This window comes from Lepidochelys kempii, chromosome 6 (assembly GCF_965140265.1).
Source record: "Lepidochelys kempii isolate rLepKem1 chromosome 6, rLepKem1.hap2, whole genome shotgun sequence".
In the NCBI taxonomy this organism is placed as follows: Eukaryota; Metazoa; Chordata; order Testudines; family Cheloniidae; genus Lepidochelys; species Lepidochelys kempii.
In genome coordinates, this window is record NC_133261.1 from 73,230,997 (window position 1) to 73,241,703 (window position 10,707).

A 10,707-nucleotide genomic window follows, 5' to 3' on the forward strand; every position below is an offset into this window, starting at 1 on the left:
CAAGCCTCCCCGTCCGGGAGCTCAGGGGCCGGGCAGAATGGTCCCGCAGGATGGAAGTGGCCCACGGGCCATAGTTTGCCCAACTCTGATTTAAGGGGTGAACTGTGCACTACTACAACAGAATACAAGAGGGAGGTGAGTATGTTATTTTTCCATCTGGCAGTGAACGAAGAATAGAGCTACAAAGCTGTGTTAATTCAGGGCACTGATACTTTCTCCACTGAAACCAGCATATTCTGCAGAGCTCAGTTGCTGGTTGTTCTAAAGCTTTGTCAGGTCCATTCTAACTCAACACTGACAATTACATGGAAATATTTACAGTGCAAAGAAAAAAAAGATACGGCTTTTATTTCTGGAAGTAATTCTATGTTAAACAGAAACAACAACACTTTTGGATCTAAGCCCATTTCCCAAGAGCTAGTTTAGGTTTAAAAAAATATATTATTAATTATTATTAATAATAATTGATTGATTTAAGAAGATTATTAGAATGCAGGCTCAGAGCCAGGACACCTGGGTTCTATTTCTAACTCTGCCACTGCCTCACCATGTTGCTTTAGGTAAGTCACTCCACCACTCTGTGTCTCTCTTTGCCCAGCAGTTTAAAAAAAATTGAGCTAATATTTGCCCACCTCAGAGGGTTGTTGAGGGTTTTCATTTACTTCAGCTTTGTAAACTTCTTTGGAATCTCCAGCTGAAACTAACTAAGCAAATGTCAGTTAAACACCTACAAAGTCAGCGATTTGGTCTTTCTGGTGTTTAAACGCAAACTGTTTTGCTAAGTAATAGGTCCTGAGTGTGTTAAATCAATAGTCCAAATTCACCCTGGATGTACACCAGGGTTTAATTTGATCCAATAAGTTTCTCCCCCACTCCAAACATTAATTGTAAAATTCCTTTGGGGGGTGTGTGTGTGAAATGAGACTCAGGAAACAAAGGGAATCAGTGGGAGAGGCTGGGCATAGTATAGGCTTCTTGTGGTGCAGGTGAAGTCATTAACCCTCAACACCCAGCCTAACACTTTAAAAGCTTAGGACAGTAACACACAGAACAGCTGAACTCAGCAGAAAAGTATTCTGGGGGAATGGATGAATTGGTTATAGAAGCCCTAGGGCACAGAGGTAACTAGGTATGCAAATATATGGCTTTATTTTAAGCACATCTGTCTTCCCATTGAGGCCCTGATTCAGAACAGTACTGAAGTAAAAGACGCTGGGACTTAAGCATATACTTGAGTGCTTTCCTGAATTAGGGTTTAAATGTGCACAACCAATACTCCAGCATGAGGCTAGGGAAATGGATGCTGCTTAGTAGTGTGTTTGGATGATATTTTAAATAAAGGTCTTGATCACTTGCAGTCATGAACAATCTCATGACCCTGTTTGCAAGAACAGGGATAAGCCTTGGCCACTTTCTAACTTGGTCAGTACTACTTTGAAACATACAATCTGAAAAGAAACCAGAGGAAAGATGGCCCAGTGATTGAGGCACTAGCCTGGTACTCAGGAGAACAGGGTTCCATGTGCTGTTCTGCCACAGCCTTATTACTGTGTGACCTTGGGCAAGTCACTTAACCTCTCTGTGCCCCAGTTCCCCATCTGTAAAATGGGGATAGTAGCACTTCCCTACCTGCCAAAGGGCTGCCAAGGCCGCTCCCAGCAAGCATATGTTGTCTTCTTTGTGTATGTAACTGCGTATATATTTCTTTAAGTAGCATGTTGCTTGTTTTGGGGCTTTTCTGGGGGGTTCTGCTGCGGGGGGGTGTTGAATTTCCCGTCGGAGAGCGTGATTGACTCCCGGGTGCACAATATGCTAAAAAAAAATTCCTTTCGCTTTTGGGTTCCTTCTGGCTCACCTAAAATTAGATAAACAATATTTTGTCCTCCTAACATTCCCACTGCAATTCCAACTAGTGTAGTTATTTTCTGGTGCACTTTCTCAAGTTTTTGTGTTGTGTCACTGGTTAAGAATGGCTACTGCATTCTCCCTCAGAGGTGACTGCGTTTCTGTGCTGGGTGAGTGATTCCAGTATCAACAATCTGTAAAGTATTTTAGGGGATCACTCTGTTTGAAAGGTGCTCTAGACCTTGCACTAACCTTCTTTGATTTCCACAGGATTTCAACACACACGTTTCCATTGACTTTGATGAGGACGCGTGTCTATGATTGCATTGTCTCTTGGTGACCTCTCTCCAATATTAGCTCACAGCTGCAGAATGTAATAGAAATTTGAAATCCTCAGCTTCCAAACCCAGATCTTTAACAAACATTAATAAAAATCTAAGCAAGGATTCTTATTATGTGGCAGGCTGCCAAATTCTAACTAGTCATCTTGGCTCATGTAATTCTCTCTTTTAAAAAAAAAAAAAAAAAAGAGAGAGAGAATTGCATGCTGGATTTTCATATTTAGTTTCCTGTTCAGATCCTGAATCTGTAAGGGAGTCCAAGTTCTCCACACATTGGTAGCGTGAGAGTCAGCTATAAAACTCAGTGTGCTATATCTCAGGGGTACTGTTCATCACCAGAAAGCAACTCATTGGTATAACCATTTGACACTATCTCCAAGTGCACTTAGTCATTGTCAGATATAGAACTGCTTGCCTAGGATAGAAACCGGGCCCACTGGGGGCTGTTTGTTTTGGGTCTTTCCATGTAATTCATGTAAAAGACGGATAAAGGTTATTTGGCTCTGTTCTAGATCACAGTTTTGTTGCTCACAATACAAGAGGCATATGAATAGGTTCATTTTTCTATTCTAGCTGCAGCAGCTTTCTCTAAATAATGCTTTCTTCTCTCTATAGTACCCACTTAAATTCCTTGCCTGCAATATTACTAATTGAATGTAGGGCAACACCTTACAGTAAGTGCCCCATGAATCTGGCTTTTGCTGCTTAAAGGCAAATTGCACTGTAAAATATTATCAGCTATTCTAATTACAGCAGCTGATTGCAAAGGTAAATCACAAAATGTTTCTGTTAAAAAGTATCAAATATTTTAATTGTTAAACAAACAAGCTACCACCTAGAGTCTGAGGATGGAGAGCAAAACATGGAAAATGTGGCTCTCTTAGATTGCATGGAAAGGAGGGGATTTTCAAAGCTGTTGTAAGAAATTCTAATATTGTTAAATGAATATTTCAGTTTATCTCTATAGAATCATAGAATATCAGGGTTGGAAGGGACCTCAGGAGATCATCTAGTCCAACCCCTTGCTCAAAGCAGGGCCAATCCCCAATTTTTGCCCCAGATCCCTAAATGGCCCCCTCAAGGATTGAACTCTCAAACATATATGTATATATTTAAAAATACAGCCCCTATCTTACAACTTTGAAATTTCCTGATTCCCCACACTTTCAGATAGGAGCTACATTCTTTGTGTGCTACTCTGTACAGTGTCAGCTTTAGGCAAACTTCCATTTTCGTGCCCATGGGCTCCCCAGGCTCCCCATCCTCCCTTCCCCTCAACGCCTGCACTGTGCCACTTTCACCCCTAATCCCTGCAGCTCTCTCCTGTGCTCCTAACCCCTTCACTGTGCCCCCTTCACTCCTACCCCTTGCATCCCCCTCCTGCACTCACAAGGGGAAAATGACCCACCTGGATGCACAAAGCAGCTAGCATTGCTGCTCGCTCCCCCCTGGACTGCTGCTCTGCTGCCCCATACACCCTGTAGGCTGCATAAGGAGATGGCAGGAGAGCAGCAGTTGTTGATGCCTCAGCGCAGCCCAGGTGGGGAAGTGACCTGAATGCAGGGAGCCCTGGTGATGTGTGTGTTGGGGCTGGAGGGGGGAGAGAAGAGAGTGTGTGTGTGTGACAATGTGTGTTGTGTTGAGGGGAATGTGTGTGTGCCTGAGTGTGAGTGCGCTGTCTCTTTAAGAGAGCACTTTGGGTCAGGAGCCTGAAGGCTTGTGTTCAGACACAAGCAGCAGCAACAGCTCTGGACACAGAGAGGCAGCAGCACACACTCAGATTCCCCCTGTCCCGTCACCCCAGCTCAGTGGAAATTAGGTGCAGGGGAGAGGGGGACCCCCTGACATCAGCCCCTGCCCCCCAGCAGACAGCAGGATGCTCCCAGTCCGGAGTGGCCAGGGGTGGCTCCGGAGAGGAAGGGGGTGCAGGACAGGAATAGCAGCAGCTGCACACATGGAGGAGGGGAACCCCTGCTCTGGAGGAGTCACCTGGTCACCTGGCTCCCACAGCTGGTCGTCCAACTGCCCCCTGCAGCTTGAGTCTCTCCCTCCTGCCCCCTCTCCAGCGGTGCTGCTTGCCTGCCTGCACCGCTGGCCCTCAGCAGGTCAGGTGGGAATCCAAACCCTGCTTGCAGCGCCCTCTTTAGCAGGCTGCCCTGGTTGGGGGCTTGGGCAGCCCATCCCAAAGGCCAGCCCTGACTCTGTCTCTCAGTAAGAGGCCCCAATCTGATGATGCAATCTGCCCAATTTATAGATAACGAAAAGGTTACATGTATTTACAAAAACGTTTGCAAAATTCTTTGTTTAAGATCTCTTTATTCAGTCATTTATTAATTATCTAAGGTGTGAAATGAATTACTATAGTTTCCTTTCGTTATTCTGGGATAATGCAATTTTTAAAGAATTTTTCAGTCTCAGGGCTGGTTTAAACCAGCATTTTTCAAAGTTTGGGTCGTGACCCAGTACTGGATCGTGGCATGTAAGGCACTGAGTCACTCTGGTCAGCACCACTGACTGGGATTCTAAAATTCCTGTCAGCGGTGCTGTCCAGTTAAGGCAGGCTAGTGCCTACTTGCTTCGACACCGCGCTGCACCCTGGAAGCATCCAGCAGTGGATCCAGCTTCTAGGCAGGGGGGCCATGGGGCTTTGTGCGCTGTCCCTGCCCCGAGCACTGGTTCCACACTCCCATTGGCTGATTCCCGGCCAATGAGAGCTGGGGGGGGTGGTGTCTGTGGATGAGAGCCAGGGGGAGCCGCTTGCATGCTTCTGCCTAGGAGCCAGACCTGCTGCTGGCAGGGCTGCTTCAGGCGCAGTGTGGTCCATGGTGCCAGGACAAGCGGGAAGCCTGCCTCTGCACCCTGGCTGCGCCACTGACCAGAAGCTGCTGGAGGTAAGTCTGTGACCCAATCCTCTGCCCTAGCCTGAGGCCCCCCCCAAACCTGGAACCTCTTCCTGCACCTCAAACTCCTCATCCTCAGCCCCACCCCAGCACCTGCACCCCCAGCCCAGAGCCCTGACCCCGTCTTGCACCCCAACCTCCTGCCCCAGCCCAGAGCCCCCTCCCACACACAGAACCCCTCATTCCTGGCCACATCCAGAACCCCTCACCCTCACACTCCAACCCTCTGCCACAGCCCTAAGCCCCTCCCTCACCCCAAACTCCTCATCCCCAGCTCCATTGGGTCATGGGCATCAACAATTTTCTTCAACTGAGTTTGAAAACCACTGGTTTAAACAACTGATTAGGGCCCTCTGACTTTTGGGAGTCTTGCCCAGACTTGCAATGAACTCATTGCTATTAAGGGAATGATGTTTGATTAGAGGGAGGTCTCAAGTAGGATTCCACAGGGATCTGTTCTAGATCTGATGTTGTTTAACATCTTTATTAATGACCTAGATGTAGGTATAAAAAGCACATTGATCAAGTCTGCAGATGAGACAAAGCTGGCGGGGGGGTTGCTAATATTTTGGAGGATAGAGCTAAAATTCAGAGGGATCTTGATAAATTGGAGAACGGGGCTATAGACAAAATGAAATTTAACAAAGACAAATATAGGGTGCTACACTTAGGGAAGAAAAACCAAATGCACAAATACCGAATAGGGGAGAACTGGCTTGGCAGCAGCACTAACTGAGAAGTATATGGGAGTTGTGGTCGATCACATCCTCACCATTAGCCAGCAATGCAATGCTCTTGCAAAAATGCAAATACAATTGTAGGTTGCATTAACAGAGGCATAGCATGCAAGCCATTATTTCTACCACTGTTCTGTACTTACAAGGAAACTTATCTGTAACTCATGGCCAGAGAGGGTTAAACAGCTTGCAGGCTGAATGACCCAAAGCTGACCTTTAAAGACATGTTAGAAATGACAGGTTTCAGAGTAGCCGCCGTGTTAGTCTGTATTTGCAAAAAGAAAAGGAGTACTTGTGGCACCCTAGAGACTAACCAATTTATTTGAGCATAAGCTTTCGTGAGCTACAGCTCACTTCATCAGATGCATTCAGTGGAAAATACAGCGGGGAGATTTATATACATACACACTGTAATGAGAGTGATCACTTAAGGTGAGCTATTAAGCAGGAGAGCGGGGCGGGGAAAAAACCTTTTGTAGTAGTCGGAGAACTCTTTGGTCACTCGATTACAGACCTAAAAGTTGCAATTCTTCAACAAAAAAAACTTAAAAAACAGACTCCAAGGAGAGACTGCTGAATTGGAATTAATTTGCAAACTGGATACAATTAACTTAGGCTTGAATAGAGCCTGGGAGTGGATGGGTCATTACACAAAGTAAAACTATTTCCCCGTGTTTATTCCCCCCCTCACTGTTCCTCAGACGTTCTTGTCAACTGCTGCAAATGGCCCACATTGATTATCACTACGAAAGGTTCTCTCCCCCTCCCCCGCTCTCCTGCTTAATAGCTTACCTTAAGTGATCACTCTCGGTACCGTGTGTATGGTAACACCCATTGTTTCATGTTCTCTATGTATATAAATCTCACCGCTGTATTTTCCACTGAATGCATCCGATGAAGTGAGCTGTACCTCACGAAAGCTTATGCTCAAATAAATTTGTTAGTCTCTAAGGTGCCACAAGTACTCCTTTTCATGTTAGAAATGGTAATTAGGGCTATACTAGAACTAGATAGGCTAGAACTTTAAAATGCAAACCTATATTGTTAGAAGTAATACTAATTGTGTACTCATGAATGTTACCCATGTAAACCGACAGTTCCTCTCTCACTATAAGTATTTGCAAAAAGAAAAGGAGGACTTGTGGCACCTTAGAGACTAACCAATTTATTTGAGCATAAGCTTTCGTGTCCGATGAAGTGAGCTGTAGCTCACGAAAGCTTATGCTCAAATAAATTTGTTAGTCTCTAAGGTGCCACAAGTCCTCCTTTTCTTTTTGCGGATACAGTCTAACACGGCTGCTACTCTGAAACTATAACTATTGATTTAGAGATCAAAAGGGCATATTAACATTTAGATGAATCGTGGGTAAAATAATGTCGTTGTCTATGTCTCTTTGAAGTTTGTGATAGACTGCCTAATGGACAAATTGTCCAATGTTAATCTGTGTAACTAATTACTGGTGGTGTTTAGAAGACAGAAGGTTATGTCAAAAGCCTATTATTTACCCAGGACTGTGTGGTCAAGTGAATGCTAGAACACTGTATAAAAAGACCCTTGGATCCTGATTCTGTCATCTCCAATCGGCCGAAGGTTTTATGCAGGGGAAGCCTAAGCTACAAGGACTGAGATCCCAGTTCTAACTGGATCACCCTGAAATATAAACATTGGACTATAACCTATGGACTATTTCTGAAAGAACTCTTTACAACTACAAAGCTCACCATCCCTGCTATGAATCTGAATCTTAAGAATTGAACTCATGTCAATATGTATATTGATCTTTTAACCATACTCTCTCTCTCTTTGTTTTATTTTTTTAAATAAATTTTAGTTTAGTTAGTAAGAATTGGCTGTAGCGTGTATTTGGATAAGATCTGAAACCTTCATTAACCTGGGAGGTAATGTGTCTGAACCTTTGAGATTGGTTAAAACCTTTTCTTTTATATGATGAAATAAGATTTTCAGAAATCATCATATTTGACTTGGGTACCTGGATGGAAGCCTGAGGCTGGATCACTTTAAGGGAACTGTGTTGTTTGGACTTCTGAGTAACCAGTAAGGTCATAAAGAGGCTGTTTTATGCTGGCTTGGTAAATTTAAGTATTGAATTATCCACCTGCTTTGCAGGGATTGTCTGCCCCATTCTTTGCAGTTCACCCTAATCAAGTGACCACAGCTGGCCCCCACTGGGACCCTGGTCACGGAGGGATATTTCAGCCACCTTTCTGTTAAACCAGACACACATTATCGTATGATAGTCTGGCTGTGGCTATGCTAGAGAGCTGACAGTGGTGAAGCTGCATCGGTACAGCTGCGCTGCTGCAAGTTCTCTAGTGTAGCCACTCTAAACTGATGGAAGAGAGTTCCACCATTGACTTAATTACTCCAGCTCCCATGAATAGCGGTCAGCGGTGCCGACTTTCTAATGTGCTGCGGTGCTTGACTCCCAGGTCTGCCCCAGACCCTGCCCCCACGCCACCCCTTTCCCCAAACCCCCACCCTGGCTCTTCCCGCATCCACCCCCAAGTGCCTAGCCCTTGCTTCTCCCCCTCCCGCACAAGCACTTCCTGCATGCTGTGGAACAGCTGATTGTGGAGGGTGGGAGGTGCTGGGAGGGAGGGGGAGGAGTTGATCAGTGGGGCCGCCAGTGGGCTGGAGGCCCTGAGTGTGTGTGTGTGCTCAGCACCCACCATTTTTTTTTCCCATGGGTACTCCAGGACTGGAGCACCCACGGAGTCAGCACCTATGATAGTAGTAGCTATGTCAGTGGGATAAGCTCTCCTGCTGACATAGCGCTGTCTACACCAGCACTTAAGTCAGCATAAGTTATGTCGCTCCTGGGGGTGGCTAATTTACACCCCTGAGTGACATAATTTATGTCTACTTAAGCTGTAGTGTAGCCATAGCATCTGTCTCTGCTGCACAGGTCGAGACATTCCATCTGCTTTAGAACTGTTGCAGATGATAATGTTGTGCTCCCTGAATGCTGAGCCATATAACAAGGCACGTTTCCAGCCACAACAGTTTAAACAGAGCTGACACAGGTAACTTTCTTAGGCCAGAAGATCAGCAATGGATAGAAATTTCAGTAACAAGCAATCTGCAAGCACATTAACTTGGGAATAAATAGCCCCTACCACGTTAAAGGGACAGTTAGTTCAAAATCATCCTACTTAATGAAAACTTACTGTATATTAAAAGTAATTACATTTCCTTTTAAATATTCTCCCTAATTGCTAAAGATGCCTTTAGTCTGGACCATTAGCTTCTTTGATTCTGCTCCATTCAATGAAGTCATAAAGTTGTTTTTATGATGGAGCAATGATTTCCATCCATACAAATTTTGATCTCACAAGAAAAGAATGAAAGACTTTACTCTATGGAGCTGGAGAAAGAAAATTATGAAATAGAAAACACTTGGGAGCTAAGTAGCTTGCTTTTCATATAGCACTTCACAAGCAACTAATTTATCTTCACAACACCCATATGCATCAGGTGGTATTAGCCTCATGTGTACACATGAGTAAATTGAGCCACAGAGAGGATAAGTGACTTGCCTAAGGCCACAAAGCAAGTCAGTGGCAGAGATGGGAATAGAACTCCACTCCTGGTGCCTAGTCTCATGCTCATTCCACTAGACCTGTCTCACCTTACTTTTCATTTCTTGGAGCATGAGTTCAAATCCCAGTTTAGGGGCTCCAGAGAAACAGGTTCAAATTCTGGCTTAGGTCACAAGTGAAAATGAGTGTGTTTTCCCCCCTCCCCCCAGTCTAGACTGTGGGGCATGGTTTTTCCCATGTCATCTGGAAGTTAGGAGGACAGTTTAACATAATTAGCAATATCTCATTGAAAGATGCTGAGGACTGGCAGAATCTTGTGTATGGAAGTTTTTGAGGGCATGTCTGCTCTTAAACTCTCTCTTCAACAGGGGCTTGTCTACACTTGAAATGCTACAGCGGTGCAGCAACACCACTGTGGTACTTCAGTGTAGACGCTACCTACGTACCACAAGGGGGTTCTCCCATCAGCATAGGTAATCCACCTCCCCAAACGGTGGTAGCTAGGTCAACAGAATCCTTCCATCAACCTAGCACTGTCTACACATTTCACACCCCAGAGAGACGTAACTATACCGATGTAGGTTCTCATTGTAGACTGTCCCTAACTGGTAGTTCATAACAATGGAAAACAAGCAAAATATGGGTCCCTCAGTACTGAGAAAAATGCCAATTTTCCTATTTCAAAAGACAGTCTAGAAAATGACTCTCAGACATATAGACTGAGGTTAATGTTAAACATTTGAAATGCAGCTATTAATCATCATTAAACAATCTTCGTGCTTTTAATGGGCCATTTTTTTTTATACTGAGAGCCCACAAAGCCGTAATGTGTGCAAAGCTAATTGGAGAAAACTGGTTTGGAAAATGAGGGGTAGATGCCCTGGATCAAGGAGGGACTTATCTGGTCAGCTTGCATGTCCAGATACATGGTTTAGTAAACTGGTTGAGTGGGGGATGGTGTCACTGATCTCTCTCCGGGCACAGTGGCAGGAGCTGGTTCTGACAAGGGGATGTCAGAGCAAGGACTTGCTTTTTAGTCATGCAAAATCAGGGGTGGCCAACCTGTAGCTCTGGAGCCACATGCAGTTCTTCAGAGGTTAATATGCAGCTCCTTGCATAGGCACCGACTCCAGGGCTGGAGCTACAGGCGCCAACTTCCCAATGTGCTACAGGATGCTCACTGCTCAACCCCTAGCTCGGCCCCAGCCTCCACTCCACTCCTTCCCCCAAGGCCCCCGCCCCTTCCCCTGAGTCTGTTGTGCCCTTGCTACTCCTCCTTCCCTCTTCCCCCCAGCATCTTGCATACCACAAAACTGCTGATCG